This window comes from Furipterus horrens, unplaced genomic scaffold (genome assembly GCF_987537825.1).
Source record: "Furipterus horrens unplaced genomic scaffold, mFurHor1.1.pri manual_scaffold_10, whole genome shotgun sequence".
In the NCBI taxonomy this organism is placed as follows: Eukaryota; Metazoa; Chordata; class Mammalia; order Chiroptera; family Furipteridae; genus Furipterus; species Furipterus horrens.
Window position 1 is genome coordinate 83,015,825 of NW_028327180.1, and position 16,986 is coordinate 83,032,810.

Below are 16,986 nucleotides of genomic sequence, written 5' to 3' on the forward strand. Positions count from 1 at the left end.
ACAGGAGGGTTCCTGAGCCCAGGAGCTCTGGGCTGGAGTGTACTACATCCGTCCCAGAGTGACCTCCTGGGAGTGGGACCACCAGGTTGCCTAAGGAGGGGTGAATCGGACCAGACTGGGAACAGAGTGGGTCAAAATTCTCATGCTCAATAACAGCAGGATCACACCTATAAGTGCCGACTGTCTTCCAGGTGACACACATGCTCATGGGCTCTGCAAGCCTGAGGAAGCGGCACACTTGTGCATGTGAACACACAAACACACATATGCACCACCTCCTTCCATCAGCGAATCTCACCAGGTCCACTCTAGTGTTCGGTCCAGCAAACACCCATTAATGCCCAGCTCTGATGTGGGGAGAATGGAAAGTATAGGACCAAATCTCATCCCTCCAGGGGCTCATACTGTCTGGGACTAGAAAGCATGGAGCTAAGAGCCAGGTGAGAGAATGGGCTGTAGCCAGGCAGGCCGCACTTGACTCTGGGCTCTGCCACGTTCAGGTTGGGGCTGCTTCAGGCAGTTTAGCCTCCCCACCAGCCTCCCCAGGAACAAGCAGACGATACCCACGGAACGCTAGCACAGTGCCTGGCACAGAACACATGCTCCATGAATGGCTACTTGTTATTATCTCATGAAACAATAAGCATCGAGACAAGAACATCTCACTTACCCAGAAAGCTTCCCAATGCAGAACCCAGCCAAGAACTCATATGAAGCCCTCCTTCTGAAAAGGCCTCTGAGCTGTCCCCACTCAAGAGTTGCAAGTTCATGCACCCAAGTCATGGACCTGTCTCATCAGCGAGCTGCTGATAGAAAGGGGAGCGATGGGCAGGTGACGGTGGTGGTAGCTCAGATCACCTGGGGACGGGAAGGCTTCCCGGAGGCCTGAGGATCCAGACTGACACAGGTAGAGGGTCTGGGTTGGGAAAAGAGGGGTCGCGCAGGTGGGGGCCAGGTTCCCAGGTATCTTGAATGTCCCTCTAAACTTTACTCGGTGGCACTGGGGCAATGGAGAGCTGCTGCCGGGTCACTAGGGGGAGGTGACAAGACTCAAGGGCTTCTTCAGGAAGCTGCCTCTGGGGGATGATGCAGCTTTCACTGAGGGGGCCAGGCAGGACCTATTGAAACCTAGACAGGATTTAGTGCCAGGATCTATCCACAACACAAAATTCCGGACAGGGTACTCACCATGTCTTTGTCTCACATAATCTTCCTAATTCAGTGACATGGTTATGGCCATGTCACAGAGGAGAAAAACTGTGTCCTTACACAGGGGACCTCACGCAGCTGTTAGTGGCAGATAGAGGCCAAGAGCCCAGTTCTCCTGCTCCTGCATCAAAGCCTTGTTTTCATGGAAGGTTTGGGGTGCTCTGCCTGCCTGTTCACACGAAACGTGAAGTCACTCAATGGTGGCCCAGTGCTGGCAGTCTTGGGACGAGAGCCAGGGCTAAGTGGGGAGCCCCCTGAAGATTCTGACCGCTGACTGTGGCCTCAGGAAGTCCTGGTTGGAGGACCAGCTCCCTCACTTACTATCAGTGTGGCCCGGGAAGCTTCTGGACCTCTCTGAGCCTCAGTTTCCTCCACATAGGAAGAAGAGGCCTGCAAAGAGGGACACTTTCTCTCCTGTGGGCCCTGGAGGGTGTGGACTTGTCTCATGGTCACTGCGCAGCCCCCAGTGCCTGCATGGGGCTTGGTGCATGGCGGAAACTCAATATCATCATAAATTGTTCACATTTATTACAGGCACTTCCTATGGGTCAAGCATCATGCTAATTAAGCTAAATAGATGTTTAGACAGTTGGTGAGAAGGGGACTGAACTCTAACAGAAATGGGAAGGTGAGACCACTGTTGGGGGTGGGGTAGGGTGGGGTGGGGGTCGGGGAAAGTGGGAGAAATCAAGCACACCAGCAAGCACAGGCTCTGATGATCCGGGTTTAATTTTCTGCTCTGCTATCACCTTGTTGTGTGACTTTGACCAAGGCCCTGCCCTCTCTGGGCCTCTGTTTTTCCTTCTGGAGGACACATGGAGGCCCCAAGGCACCTGGAGCCAAGCTGTCAGGGAGGGAGGCTCCCGTACCTGAGGCCTCCAGGCCTGTTGGGATCTGCCAGCCTGAAGGGGATTTCCTGGGACCGGCCTAGTTCCCAGCCCTGCTGCCGTCCCCCCTGGATGGGTGCCCAGAGTTGGGGGGGGTTCCCAGAGCAGCCCTCCAATGGGAAAGGCAGGCAGACATGCTCCCAGACCACACCTCGGCCCTCCCTGTGGGGCTTTAGGGTCTCCCCACCCCCAACCCTGAGGTGGGAGAGTGGGAGATCTCTCCTATTGAAAGAAGAAGGCATTGCCCCTTGGCTCAAGATCCTGATTTGCTGTGTGACCCCAGGCAAGTCCCTGCCCCTTTCTGGGCTTTGGTCTCTTGTCTCTGAAATGAGGAAGGCAGTGATTTCCAGGCTCTTTCAGAACTGACATTCTGGGATCCTGCTGGGGGTTGTGGGTATTAGGAAAGAGAACTGGGATGGGGGGGCTGGGTTCCAGGGACTTGCTTTTCCCAATATAGAGCCAAAGGCAGAAGGGATAGAAGGAGGGCAGCGGGAGAAAGGAGCCCCAAGGCCTCCAGGTGGCTGTTCAAGGGGACAAGGCGAGCCTGAGGTTTTGGAAACATATTTATTTTTAAGTGTCCGGTGTCACTGGGGGCTTTCTCTTTAGGTTTTGAAATGCTCCAGAAGTCAGCATGTGCATGTGCGTGTGTGCCGAGCCGAGCACGGGCTGTATTTATTCATCCTTTAGCCTGAGCCCTTAAAAATATAGACGGCTAATGTCTTCAGTATGTATGAAATATCCCATATGCTCGGAAACAAAAGGGGCTCTGTTATTAAAGTTTCATTTCCACACGCCCCCTCCCCTCCCTCCCGCCCGCCCCCCGGACACCCTGCCCTCCTCCCATCCTGCTCAGCCTGCTGGAGACAGAGCAGGATCGAGGAGGCAGGCGGGCAGCCGTGGCCGGAGCCCGGGCACAGCCGGGCCCTGCGCGAGTGGGTGCGGATCCCAGCTCCAGGTGAGGGGAGGCCTCAGAAGAGGACAGCAGGGTCTTCCAGGGGAGAGGGGTCTTCGGGGTCCCCAGGATGGCCAGTGGAGGAGCGGGGAGTGAGGTGGCCCTTCTTGTGGGCGCCAGTGGGGCCGGGGCCCTGGCAGGGCCCCGCTGTCTGGGACGGAAATGCCCGCTCTGCTGCTAACTGAAACCACATGTGTCTCCAGGCAGCGGGACCGAGACGCCGCCAAGCCTGGGGCTTGGGGCTGGGGGGAGGAGAGAGGCAGGCTGGCCCCGCCGTGTGCCCTGGGGGTGTGTGTGTGTGTGAGAGAGAGGGCCCCCTTAGAAAGAGTTGGGGTCTTTTGCATCTGTACAAGTGACAGCGTGTCAGAATGTGAGTGTATGTCTGAGCTCAGTGTGTGTGCATGTTGCATGGATGAGTGTGTGTGGGAGCGTGTAAGCGCGTCTGCTGGTCAGGGGAGTGTCCCGCTCACAGAGCTGAACTGGCCTTCCTCTTGGCCTCCTGGGGCCTGAGTCCTGGGCAGACTCCCACCTGCCACCCAGAGCCTGGGAGTCTGCTGGCTGCCTCCTGAGAGGGTCCTCTAGGGTGAGGAGACACTGCAGCAGGTGGTGGCCTTTCTTTTCTGGGGCCCCCCTGTGCTCGCCACCTTCCTTCCTTCTCTCTTCCAGCCGGTTCTGTCTTCTCACACCTGCCAAACTTCTACCCATTTCTAAGCAAGAAAGGTTGAGGCGGATACCAAGGGGCTGTCAACACTCCCTTCTCCCTCCCACGTCTGTTTTCATCTTCTTCAGAATGCTCACCTCCAGGAGCGTGGCACGTTCACAGTAGCCCTAGAAGGTGAGAAAACCAAGCCCAAGAGAGGGGGCAGCTGGCCCACAGCATCAGGGAGACAATATGGGGGCTGTGCAGACATGGAGGGGGTCAGAGGATTACCAGGACATGGTTTTTCCTTGGAGAAAAGGCTGGAGGCTATACTCAGATTCTTTGGCAAATGGGGGCACCCTGGGGGTCCCAGGGGGAGCTGAGTTCTGGGTCTTCTCTCCCTAAGAAACAAGCCTGGTTGGGAGCTGGGCTCCGAGTTCTGGGGGTGGCCCTGACACTGCCTTCTGTGGTGGTTGAACAAGTCTCCTCCCATCTCCAGGCCTCAGGTTCCCCCATCTCTACAATGGCAAGGCTAAGCCAGGATAGCATTTCCCAAAGGGCGGTTTGCGCCTCTCTGGCAGTTCATGAGATGGTGCCATTTAATAAGGATTGTTATTTTCACCCAAGTTAGGGAAAAATTTATAAAAGCACACCAAACCAGTGAGTGAATTTCAGTAGAAGTATAAACTACCTAAATGAATGAAGACAGGGACCATAGGAGATCCCGAAGGTCCTGCGCCTTTCGGCACCAAGCTCTCTTTACGCTTCTCCCATTTTCAGTGATCATAGGCATTGCAGTTCTGGCTGTCTAGGACCCAAAGATATGATCTGCTGTGTAGACCATCTTTTGATGCCCGCAAATTAGCAGCCCGGTAATTCTGTGATTAGAATGAAAAGCTCAGTTGACATCTTGGAGCACGTGTGTGTATGCATGGGATGTGTGGGAAGGGACCAAGGATGGAATAGGTAGAGCTGGAAAAAAGATCAGCCCATCCCAGATTAGGGCTGGGTGCCCAAGGTCAAAGGCAAGGAGTTTGGGAAAAAGATTGTTCCCTAACTGACATTTTCAAGGGCTTTGTCCGGCGTCAGCCTTGCTGTGAATTGCCAGGGTGGGTGAGTAAGCGAGGGGCCAGCCTGACTTCAGCCTTTCCTGCCATTCAGCCTTGGCTCCCTGGCCACTTGGCTGTGTTTTACAGGCCAACCCGGGACTGGCTGGGAGGGGTGCTTGGGTGTGGGGAGCCCCTTGGCAGAGCCCCTGCCCACCCCCAACCCCCCGCAATGACTTCGCCAGGCTGGGCTGGCTGGAGCCAGTGTCACTGAGGACATGCTCCTGCATGCCTCCCCCCTACTGAGTGGCTCGCTCTTGCTCTTATTGTTACTCGTGATGATGATTGTTTATCTGCGGATCTTCACTGGTGATTGGTTTCTTCTGCAACCCTCTAGGCAAGCATGTCCCTGCCCCTCTGCAGGGGGTGCGGCTTCCCAGGTGGTTCTTTCTTGTCTCATCCTGCAGTAGACAGAGGGCACAAAACTTTGGCTCCAGGATGTGGATGGCATCCTTGGGTGGAGAATGAATTCATGACCCCTTCTTGGGGAGACAGCAGGTACAGAGGAAGGAGCCCAGGGCAAACTCCTTGCCCTCTCCAGGCTTCAGGGCCGCTGAGTTCCCACCTGCCACAGAAGACATTGTCCTCAGTGAGGCTGAAGGGTTTCTCTAGCTCTGTCCTTGGATGGAGGGACATCAGTCTACTTCTAGGGGGCTCTTGTTTCTCTAGAAGGGTGCCTTCCTGGGAGTAGGGGGGTAGCAACAGCCCTCTGAGTTTTAAGGCCAGGTTTCCTGGATCAGGGATGGGTCACATGGAGTCAAGTGCACTCTTGGGCCCAGGTTCAAAGCTGTTGTAAATCCCAGGGAAGCAGCCAGCCAGGGTCAGGGGCACACTCCCTGCTTGCAGAACTTATCTCATTCTAACTAACCTTGTGGGTCCTGCAGCTACACCCAAGGCCAAGGGCAAACAGAGACCGGCTTTATGATGCTTTGGGCAGCTTTGTGGGCATCGTTCTAGAGGGATCTGCTTTCCCAGGGAGTGGGAGGTGGCCCTGCTTAGTGGGCAGGATGTGGGCTTAATAAAACATTCCCTAATGAAACATTCTCAATTGGAAAATGAAACTGTTTATATGACCATGGTCCCCTTAAATATGTCACCCTTGGTGGGCTAAGCCTGGATTCAGATGGAGGCCAAGGATTCTAGTTAAATTTGGGCTACCTGCTCACAGGGATGGCCTGGGGCTCCACTTAATTAGATTTCACCTTGCTTTCTGTTTCCTGAGTTCTGTGAAGGCAGAGTGTGGTCTGGTGACAAAGCAGTTTATCTACAGAGTCACATCCAGGTCTAGGGGTGACAATATTCCAGGCAAAGGAAAGCTGAGGTTTGCCGTTGGGTTAGGGGAAAAGAAAAGAAGCAAAGAGGTCAGGTGGACCTACACCCTGCTCCTGCTGCAGGTGTGGGACCTCGCCAGGTCGCTGCATGTCCTCAGCTCTGCTCTCCTGATCTGTGAAATGAGTTGTCATAAAGATTCAAGAGATGGTACACATAAGCCCTGGCACACACTGTGTCTGGCACTTGGTGAATAATAGGTCAGAGGTACCGAGACTGACAACAACTCGTCTGACTTAAGGGGAGAGTGTCATTGTCATTTTACATTAGGGGGAATGACCCCCACTGAGGAACCCTGAGACGAGGGAAGAGCACCAACTCTTTCTCAGACCTCGGTACCAGTGCCAGCCATGCCACTCCTGGCTGTACAACTTCAAAAAGGTGACTTAACTACTCTGAGTCTCAGTTTCCTCATTTATAAAATTGGGGAAGAGATAGCACCCATTTCATAGGGTGGCTGTGGGGATTAAATGAGCGAGCCTAAAGCTCCGGGCACGTAGTCGGTGCTCCGTGAACACTACCTAGCTGAATGGGAACCTGGAAGCCTGAGGCCTAGCCCTGGGCTGACCCTCTCAAATGGTCTCTCTAGTCCCCGGTCAGGGCTACAGCCATTGCGGATGGTAAGGCCAGGGTGCAGAGGCTCGGGGAGCCCCAGGAGGGCCTCTCCCCCAGTGACTAGTTTCAGATCTTGCCGCAAAGACTATGAAACACCTCCTGGGAGAATGCTGTGCCTCAGTGCCCAGGTGGTGAAGGACAGGGATCTCGCTATTCATTACCATTGCCAGCAGGAGTACTGGATGGTTTCCTACTGGAGGAAACCAGGAAACTGAGGCTCGGAGAAGGGAGGGGGCCCATGTGAGGTCAATGTGGCAATGAGGCAGGAACTGGAGGGTGGAGGCAAGAAACTGGGAAACCATTGAGGGGTGAGGGGAAGGGGAGGGCCCTGTACCTACCCTGCCAGGGCCTCCCTCCCAGCTCTGCTCACTGGAAGCCGGAACTGGTTAAAGGGGAACTGAGAAAGGAGGGAAAGAAAGCAAACAGCCAGAGAAAAGCCTGGAGCTTGAAGGGCTGGGATTGTTTGGTCTGGCTGAACCACCTCCTGGGCCACTCCCAGCAGCTCTGCAGACAGACTCCAACAACCCCTGCCACACGTGTGTGTGTGCATGCACACATGTGCACACACATGCACAGATCCACAAGGCATACAGGTGTACACACAGTCAGACATGCACATGCATACACACAAGATGTACACATAGACCTACAGACCCCTACGCAGACACACACCACGCACAGACATGCACAGACGCACGGCGTGGCAGCTCCAAGCTGGAGGTCCAGTGCTAGGGTGCAGGGCTTCTGTGGCTCCTTCCAACGCACCCCCCACGTCCCCCTCCCCTCCCTGCCCCGGTCACTTACACACTAGCACAGCCCTCACTGCCACCTCCGGAACACCTACCACGCACACCTTGAGCTCTAAGCTCTCTACTTACACGAACTTGTTTAATCCTCCCAACAGCCCTAGGAGGCAGGCACTGTAATTAGCCCTGGTTTGCAGATGGAGAAACAGGCGCAAGGAGGTGAAGTAACTTGCCCAGGGTCACATAGTCTGTTCAGCAGCCACTCCAAAGCAGCCCCCAGATACGGGGCCACTCCGCTGACCACTGGCCCACACTGCCTCCGAGGGCACCGGGCTCCAGCTCTGTGCCAGGCACTGGGATCAGCAGCATCACCCCCACTGTCCCTGCAGCATCATGATGTTGCGCTTTTCCCAAGCCCAGGGGAGAGAAGTGACCTGCCATGGACACAGAGCAGGGAGGAGCAGGCCTAGGTCACCTACTACGTGCTGAACCAAGGCTTCGGTGGCGAGGGGAGGCAAGGACTGGGTTGGACAAACGGCTGCCTCTGCGGGGTCAGGCTCAGCGCCCCCCAGCCTCCCCTTTCAGCGTCTTCTGCCGTAGCCCCCTTTCCTCATCTGCCCAACCCCTGAGACTGGACTTCCATCCCCTAGACCTCGAGTGTCCAGTGTGTGACACCCTCACACTTGTTCAGCCCACCATTGCCTCAACGAGTGTGTCCGGAGTGTCCTTAATAATAGCTTTGGGTAACTGTTGACAAAACATCTTTCCCTTTCATTATTTTATTTCATCCTGGGGGGGTGGGGCGGATGGTGATTATTATTTTCTTTTTTCTTGGCTCCACCCCTCACTGAGAGTCCTTTCCAGCAGAGGGCCAAACTAACCTATCAGAGTCTTCCTGGGCTCAAAACTTCTTGCTGAGTGAATGAATGCTGAGTGAAACAGGCGTGGCCCCAGCCCTTATGGAACCAGAATAATGACCTACGCTTCCTGAGCCCGTCCCATGTGCCTGGACACGCCAGGGGCTTCTCCCACATCCCGTCATTATGTCCCCACAACAATGCCGAGGAAATGGTGCTATTATAGGTCCCGTTTTACAGATGGGGAAGTTGAGGCTTAGAGAGGCTAAATCGCTCCTCGTGGCCCTTGTCTCCCCTCCCGTATATTATTGATATTCCAGCCCCTGTCTTCTGTCCACACTAGACTCCTTGAAGGCAGGAGCCACTTCTGTTTTCCCTCTGTTCTCCCCATGGTGTCTTGCATGACTCTGGCCCCCAGTGACACCAATAAGTGTTTATTACATTCAGCTGGGTTGAATGAAACTTTAGGAAAGAGAAGGAGAATATGGTGAGGAAGAGAGGATTAGTGGAGAACACCAAGCCAGGGGCAGACAGCAGCATAATTCAGTGTCAAAGCTGGGAGCCATCCTCAAAGACCATTCCACTCAATGTCTCCTCCACCCACACTCGGATTTTGGACTCCCTCTAGAGTAGCCTGCCAAGGAGTTTCCCAGGCTCTGCTTGTTCACCGCCAGTGGCAGACGGCTCAGCCCCTGTTGAGGCATGAGATAATCTAGAGAAATAACTCAGCTTAGTGCCAAAATGGTCTCCTGATCCCCAGTCTTTTTTCTTTTTTTTAAATTTATTTTTAGAGACAGGAGAAGGGAGGAAGAAAGAGAGAGAGAGAAACATCTATGTGTGATTGCCTCTTGTGTGCCCCAAACTGGGCACCTGGCTTGCAACCAAGACATATGCCCTGACTGGGAATCGAACTGGCAACCCTTTGGTTTGCCGGCCAGTGTTCAATCCACAGAGCCACACCAGCCAGAGCCGATAGCTGATCTTTACTGAGTGCTTTCTCTGTACTGGGCACATTAAATCCACACCAAAGCCATGAGAGGTTAACACAATCATTATCTTAGTTTTAGGATGAGGAAACTGAGGCACGGAGACTTATGTAACTTGTCCAAGGTCTCACAGCTGGTAAGTGGCAGAAAACAGAATATAATTCACAACTAGGGTGGCATCATCAAAGAGCAGGCCCTCCTGACCTCCAGGCCAGCGCTGCGCATCGATGTAAATGCAAGCACATGTGTACTTTTTGATGTTCTAGCAGCCATACTAAAACAGTAAAAAGAAACAGGTGAAAATAAATTCTAAAGTTTATTTTAATAATACATTTATTGAAATCCAAAGTAGCTTCATTATAACATGTAATAAAATCTAAAAAATGTTGCTAATGAAACATTTTACATTCTTCTTCGGGTACTAAGTCTTGGAAATCTGGCGCATAGTCTTTATTTCCAGCACATCTCAATTGGTACTCGCAATGATGCTCAGTAGCACACATGGCTAGTGGCACCGTACTGGACCGTGCAGGTCCATGCTAGACTGTCCTTAAGGTGCTTACTGGGGTATCTCCTAGTGCATAGGAAAAAGGCAATTCATGTTAGCCACTATTATTATTATTTTTATCACTGGATGGCCCCCAGGCTGAGCCAACTTCATCTCCCCAGCCGGCCAGCTGAGCACCACATGAAGTGAGGCCTCTCTGGGGTTCATAAACCTGTGGCCCATCTGCCTGGAGTGTGTGGGGTGGCCAGGCGCACATCTGGAAGGGAGAGGCCCTAGAAGCTGCACCTCTTGCATGCTTTAGGACGATTAGGCCTTTAAACAGAGCAAACAAGCATGTCCCCACCACTCTCTTAATAGTTTTTTTCTTCTATAAAACCCTGTGAGTTAAATGAAGCAGGACTGAGAGGTCCTCACTGCCCCCTAGATCTCTGGGTCCAGCACAGCAGCCGATAGCTTACAAAGAGGCAGACAACGTGAGCCAGGGGTTCCCAAACCTGTCCGCACACTGGGATCAACTGGAAAATTTCAAAATATACTGATGCCCCCAGAGGTTGTGACCAAATGGTCTGCCGCCTAGTCAGGACTTTGGAATGTGTAAAAGTTCCTCAGGTGATCTAATAGGCAGGCAAGTTCGGAAACTGCTGTGTTGACCCCTGGGGGGGTGGGGGTGTTGGTTAACAAGCTCACTTAGCCCTCACAGTAGCTGTGGTGCAGGTGTGGTATGGGTCCCACTTCCCAGATGGAAAAGTGGAGGCTCCTAGCCCAAGTTCCGCCAGCCGGGAGGCAGGCATGGTAGGAATCCACCAGCGAGGTCTAACTCAGTGATATGCTGGTAAATGCGTAACACCTGGCTCTCTGGGAAGGTGTTGGGGGTGGGGAGCCCTGCTTTGTAGCATTTGCCCATCTGCATGGCGTCACGACTCCTGCCATGGCTGATTTTAAGCTACTGGAGCTGGAAGTGATTCACACGAGAGGCTGCTGACTCAGGTTGGCGGCTCCAGCACACGGCTGGGCCGCTCTGCATGCTGAGCAGGAGGGCCTGTGGAGTGGGAGTTAGACACGGATGGTAACTTTCTGAAGTTTTAGTCACAGAACCCTCTCCCAAATGAAGATGTGAGAACTCAATATACCCAACAGATAAAAAGCAGTATGTTATCAGTAGAGATTTATTTTGCAAACTTAAATTATAATATATTGCTCCTGTTCAAACTGGGCAAGGCCACTTTGACCCCTCAGGAGGGGGTGAGAGGGACTTGTGAGCATGGGCAGCAGGTGGCGTGAGGAATGGCCTCCTCTCAGGGCCAGGAGCCTCTGCCCCAGGCCCACCTCTGACCCTCACCAGCCGTGTGGCCTTGGGCAAGTTCCTGTCCCCTCTGGGCCTCCATTTTTCCATGTGCCCAGGAGGGGATCAGATGGCAAGCAGGACTCCTGGGGCATGGTTTCCCAGGCTGGCTCTGGCCCTGACACACCTCCTGCCTGACCCCAGCGAGCCTTGACCCCGTATTTATAGCCATGACTTCAGTCTCTCCAGTTCTACTGAAGCTGGTTCCCTGGCCCACATACATATTTGTAAACCCAGCAGGGCAGAAATAGATGTGACATGCATGGGGATTTGGCTGATTTGTGAGCAGGCTGGATTCGGAGCATCCATTTGGGCCAGGCTCGAGTCCCCCATGCATGCTGGTTTCCAGGACTCGTGGGCAATCGAGACCCCAAGCCTAGTCCTAGAATTGTGTGGTTGGTGGCCACAGAGACCCAGGAGTGAAGGGATGTAGCCAAGGTCCTAGAGGGCGTGGCAGAGCCAAGGCCCAAATGAACGTGACATACACGTGCCATACAAAATACAGGATGACATCTGTCAAGGTTTTTTGTATTAATACCACTGTTTTCTCTGTTCTAATGATACACTGCACTCCTCGGTCACCTTTCCTGCTTAATTATTTTTCCATTGTACTTGTCACCATCTGACATATTTTCTTATTTATTTATCATCCATCTACCCCAACTAACATGTGAACTTCACGTGGGCAGAGTTTCTTTCCTTTCTGTTCAATGTGTACTATCAGCACTTAAAATAGCATATGGCACATGGGCATTCAGTGAATATGTGTTGAGTGAATGAATGAGTGAGTGAATGAATGAGTGAATGACTGAGTCTGAGTCTTCATTCTACCAAGAAGGCAACTAAAATTCAGTGAGATGAGTGACTGGTCCCAAGTCACCCAGCTGTCATGATGCTAAACGGAGGTCTGGCTAACACTCACCGCTCCTGAGACCAAACACCGTCCCAGGTCAGGGAGTGCTTCCCAGCCCCTCACAGCTACCTCCTGCCAAGAACTGGTTCCCTATGTTTCCAGAGCTCCCCCTAGCTTCACCTGATGCCCCTTCTGGCCCAGGAGGTAGACAGGAACAGAGGGGAGGAGCGAAGTAGGAAGAAGGAGGAGAAGTCTGAGTAGGCTGGGCAGCTAGGCAGAGATAGCTGGAGGCAGAGGCAGGAAGGACAAAGAGGCCAGGATTGGTCATTTTGTCCTGTAGGACTGGAAGAAGAGGTCAATAATGTGGGGTCAAGCTTGCACGTCCCTGTGGCTGACTCTGGGAAATGCTGGAACAGAACAGGTCCAAGGGGATTCTGGAATAGCTTCAACCTTGGTTATTATCAGTTCCTCCAACTACTCTGCCCAAGGCCTTTTTCAGCTGGGGAAACTGAGACACATTGAAAGGAAGGGACTGTTCCAAGAACATATAGCAAGGTAATCGCAAATGCCAGGCTGCCTTGTGATCACGAGTTCTAGAGGATGGAGGGGCTTTGGGGTTGAGGGGAAGAGACCCCATCCCACCTTGACTCCTATCCCCTTTTGGAAGAAAAACACCAAGGCAGGAACCTACTCTTAGCTCAGATTTTAGGGGACAAAGGAAGTTCTCTTCTTAGTGGAAGACAAGGCAAAGTCAACTCAGGACAGGCCAAACACCACTACCCACCCCACTCCTGATGCTGAAGTGCTGCCAGACAGGTGGGGTCGGTTGGTGCACCTTGAGCCATCTGGGCCAGTTCTGAGTTAACCCTTTACCCAGGTAAACTCCATTTTTGTCCCTAGGCTACATGTACAGTTAATGCTTCAGCCACCTCACTTTCATTATTCCACCTGATAAATATTTATTGAGCGACTACTATGTGCCAGGCAATGTACCAGGCAAGGGAGATAATCTCCTCCCTCTCTCTTTTCCATCTCCCCACCCTCCCATCCTTCATTCTCATTCTCCATTCATTCATTCATTCATTCAATCACTCATTTATTCAGTAACTACTTAAACTATTGAGGCAGCACAGCCTTATGGGTGAGAGTAATATTTGCAGCCAGACTCTCAGGATGTGAACCCTGACTCAGTCACTTACTGGCTGTGTGAACTTGGCAAGTCACATCAGCTTGATTTCCTATCTGTAAAGATGGTGATAATAATAGCACCTTCCTTATAGGGTTGTGATGAGGATCAGGTGATACATGTTAGGTGTCTGGAATAGCACCTGACATAGTAAACACTTCATAAACATTAGCTATTATCATTGTTATTGTTATTATGAGCCTGGCACTGTGCCAGGTGCAGAGGCACTGGCTCTAAAATGCTCCTCTCACATGGATCCCTGCATGTTTCAGCCTCTCACCTGCTGTCCTAGTCTTCCTGCCTCCAGCCCCTCAGCTAGGCCTCTGGTCCTGGGGACCCTGCTTGGACTCATGGAAGCTCAGGGGAGTAAGAAGGGGCAGAGCTTATGCGAGGAGCTGGAGCCTGTGGCTGGGCTCTTGGGTTTGAGCGCCAGGCCAGTGTATGACTTGCTGTGCAACCTGGGTGATCTCTTGCCCCTCTCTGAGCTGAGGGCGGCGGGTCAACTGGACTCTACCACCCTTCCATCCAAGGCCTGAGTCTAGAGCCTGTGGCCAGGTGAGGGATGTGGATTCAGGGGAGCTGGCATTAGAGGACGCGCCTCTCATGTCTGCTGAGGCTGGAGTGGACACTCTGCTGTCCACAGCGAAGATGTGCCCACGCAGACAGGTGTGCTGTGTCTGAGCTTGCAACCTCAGGGGCTGCGGGAGTCCCCAGAGTCACTGTGCAGCCACTGAGAGCAACGGGCAAGAGCACAGGGCCCAGCAGCTCCTCACGCCCTGCTCTATACTCACCATCCGTGTGACTCTGGATACGGAATTTACTTTTCCATGCCTCAGTTTCCCCACCTGTAGACAGCACTCACACACCTGCCCCACAGGGAGTGTTAGGTAACAGATTTGGCCTGTCACTAGCAGATGATCAGAAAGTGGCAGCTGCCATTATAGTTATGGGTCCTGATCCTCCCTGCCTCCACCTTGCCGCGGGCGCCCCAGCAGGGTAGGTGTTCCAGGTCTCAGGCCCACATGGGGCCGGTGCAGGTCCCCTGGCTGGGTTGGGAGTCCTCCTCCTTGGGAGGGAGACTTGAATTGAAGAGCCCCTGCCAACCCCTCCCTCCAGGCTTGGCAATAGGAAGACAACGCTGGCCAAAAATATTTGTGTGGGTGGTGGAAAGTTAACTTTTCCGCCTCTCTCTTCTTTCCTGGAAACCGTGGCCACCGTCAAATACAGCAAAACAGAAGCAGGGATGGAGCGTGGTGAGGCCCCTACGGGGCGTCAGAGGGAGCCCTGCCCCCCACACCCACTCCTGCCTCCTGCAATCTGTCCCTGTGGTGGTGTGGGTGGCAGGGTTGGGGCTCTGAGTGCTCAGAATCATGGCTGCCTGCCATGCCAGGGCCAGACAGAACTCCCCCCAACATCCTTTGTCTCCATCCCAGTATTGTGCCTTTGGGCAAACTGACTCCAAAGTGCAGAAGACACCTCCCAAGGTCACACAGCCAATTAGGGCTTTTCAGAATTCTACTGGTTCTTCATGAGCTTTTAAGATTCTAATGGCAGAAATCTGGCCGCAGCTGGTGAGTGAGAAAGAATTTGGAGAGGAAGGAGGCCTGGGGCTGTCTCTTCTATGTCTCTGTGCCGCCAACACGTCAAGGCATCACAGCTGGGGTCAGAGCCTGGCCCTGTCCCTTTGCAACTTAGGCCAGAAGTCATTTTGCCTACATGAGCCTCAATTTCCTCACCTGTAAGGTGGCATGATAACAACAGTACCTGTCTCGGGGTTGCTGTGAGGCTTTACTTCGATAACCTACATGAATAACCCAGCACGGAATAGGTGTTCGATCTTGTGAGTGCTCATTCTTCTCTAGGCAGAAGGTTGGCTTCTTTGCGCTGATTTCTCTGTCACCGAGGCTACAGTAACAGGTGCCAGTTATCTTTCTGATCCGGATACTTGTTTGCCTTCCCCTGGTTGGCATTGATTTTCCCCAGAGCCTGGTAATGCGCTTATCTTTCCTCTTGCCTACCAGACTCTTCCTGGCATAGCTCCCATCAGAGGCTGAGGCCTTGACCCAGCCGGCAGGGGTGGGGGCGGGGATGCCTGGGGATGGAGGCGTGGCCTCCAGGTCAAGTACCACAGCAGCTGAGGCCAGTCCAGGCCCTGAGGTCACCACTGTCCACAGAGGTTCACAATTCTCAAGATTCTTACATGGAGCAGTCAGGGCGTGCATGTGTGTGAGTTCTTCTCTCCCTATTTGCAATAGCGTGAGATTCAGAATGTTCACACTTGCCAGGGTTCACACAGCTAAGACCTGGTGGAATAAAGATCTGGTAAACAAGATCTGCAAATTCCAAAGTTTCCTCCCATTGGCCCTGTCTTCAGCTCTACCTGCCCATCTTGGGACATCTTGTCCACCTCCTGTGCCTCTGAAAATGATTTGCACACCATTGTTTCCAACCTGGGACTCTCCTCCACTCTCCAGGCCCCCATGTGGAGTTGACTGTGTTTATGCTCCCCTGGAAATCTCAAATTGAATTCATCTCCCTGCTCCCCTGAACACTTGACCCCCTGCTTCTTTCCATTTATTCCTGATTTCTATTGATGAAAATCGGAAAACCGCACTGTCACTGGAGCTGCATCCTAGACTCCTCCCCCTTCCTCCACACCCACTCTCCATCTGCCTCCCAGCCCAGCCAGTTCTTCCACCCAAGTTTCTCTCCCATCCATTCCCTCCTGACATCCCTATAGGAAGCCTCCCTCCTCTCTCTCCTGGATTATTACCATAGTCAACATTTCTAAATTATCATGCTCCCCACATAATTATTAAGACTTCATGAACCAGAGTATCGTAACTTCTTTATCCCTACTGTGCACCCCATACTTTTTATAGTGACTGAAATGTGATAGGAGCTCAAGAAATTTTGTGAAATGAAAAGATAGCCAACATATATTAAGTTGCATCTCAGAAACTGTGCTAAGTCCTCTGCATGCATTTTTCTCACTTAATTTTCAATGCTACACTACACTGGAGACATGATAGTTCCCATTTTACAGATGGGAAAGCTGAGGCTCAGAGAGGTCATATGACTAGCTGCCCATCATGTCAGTGGCAGATCTGGGATTCTAGCTGAGAGCCTGTCATGCAGGCACATCGCTGTACCATCTCACTTGGCGTCCAGCCTTCTCAGGGGTCCTTGTCCCCAGTCTTGCGCCCTCTGCTCCACCGTTCCTGTGATTCTTGTGGTGTGTGTACCTTTGGTGGCATGTGAGAGAATTCTTTCTAGGGGGTGCCCAGATAAGCATTTTTAAATAACTACCCATTTATTCAATGTGTATTGGGGAAAACGACTTAGCACAACATACTTGTGGTTTTTCTGTGATTATTGCTTAAGTCCAAAGTAATAGAAGTTATTTAAAGTGGATTTACAGAAAAATATTAAGCAAATAAAGTGTCAAATGGCATTAAGTATATGGCAAAACCTGGGGACATTGAGTGACTGAAGTTTGGGACTTTCCCATGGACATGTATGGGACCTGGACCCCAAGCCCCAGCCAGTTCTCGGGGCGACCCTAAGGTGAATGGCTAGGTCTCGGAAATTCAGCCCAGAACAACCAGTGAACTGTCTCATATGCTATTTCTTTTCTCTCTGAGCAGACAGATCATCTTGAAGAGGGGACCTCACTGACCAGAGGTGGGTTAGGAAGGAGGACTTGGGGGCCCACCCAGTCCAGGAAGGCCCGCTGTTGGACCTTGCCCAGCTCTGTGAGTCACCTGAGG